The sequence below is a fragment of the Lottia gigantea genome, assembly GCF_000327385.1.
Source record: "Lottia gigantea unplaced genomic scaffold LOTGIsca_231, whole genome shotgun sequence".
NCBI lineage: Eukaryota > Metazoa > Mollusca > Gastropoda > Lottiidae > Lottia > Lottia gigantea.
The window spans coordinates 40,959-42,188 of record NW_008708651.1 but is presented as its reverse complement, the minus strand read 5'-3'; positions in this window follow the sequence as shown (position 1 = coordinate 42,188).

Here is a 1,230-nt window from a genome sequence, read left to right as displayed (position 1 = left end):
TNTGAGCTGGGTGTGTATATATCTTATGACCTATTTTATGTAGAACATTGAAACTTGGAACACAACAAGACAATTTGAATATGAATTAACCTATGACAAAAAAGTTGAGGTGGGCGTGGCACATCCGGGTTGAATTACTAATTGTTTACATTTTGGGAAAGGGGCATAACTCGCATAGGATACATTTGTTCAAAAAGGAACTTTGCACACAATTACCTCATTATTTTGGCCAGTTTGTGTTATTAGGTCAATTGTTTCAGCTTTATATTTCCAAAAAAGGAACGGGTTTTGAAATTTCCATATTTTCAATTTTCTATTTTGACCTTTATTGACTCTTGTTGACCTATATCTTTTGACCTGTATGATGTAGAAGCTTTAAATTTGGAACACAACATAACATTCAGAATATCAATTAACCTATGCAAAAGAAATTGAGGTGGGCGTAGCACATCCGGGTTAAATTACTCATTATTGACAATTTTGGCAAGGGACATAACTCGCAAGGTATACATTTGTTCAAAATGGAACTTTGCATACAATTACTTCATCCGTTGAGCCACGTTGTCTTAAAGTTCGTTTGTTTTAGCTTTATAGTTCAAAAAAAGGAACAGGTTTTGAAAATTCTAAATTTTCAATATTTGACCTTGACCTTTTTTGACCCTGATTTTTGTAGGATCAAAGGTCATTCACATTGGCTATCTATTTATACTTTTATATTTGCTGTCCTATCTCAACTTCCGGTTTTATAGCCCTATATATTTAAAAATTTTGATGACTTGTATCTCGTAATCTTGACCTTTGTTGACCGTCTCCCTTTCAATGTCAAATGTCATTGACCTTGGCTATCTTCTGATACTTTCATTTGTGAGGTCTGTCTACTTCCGTTATAGCAATCTTCCAAAAAATTCTTCTCAACTTTAGACTGATCTTGCGCGTGATGTAATTATCGTAGAAGGTTGATTTTTTCAACATTTGCAAAGTCCCACTCTGTGCCATGTGTGGCTCTAGTTTATTATTTTTTTTATTTACTTGTATTGCTATAAACATGAATGAGTTGTGCACTTGCCTTTAAACTGAATAAATTTATTATTATTATTATTATACCAAAATATTCGCCATAATTTCACGTTTCTACTTACAAGAATATAATGTTGCATAGCTTAGATTATTTCATACCTCAAAGGTTGGGTTCAAATCTTAAATTGACAGTAAAATGGTGAATTCAGAATT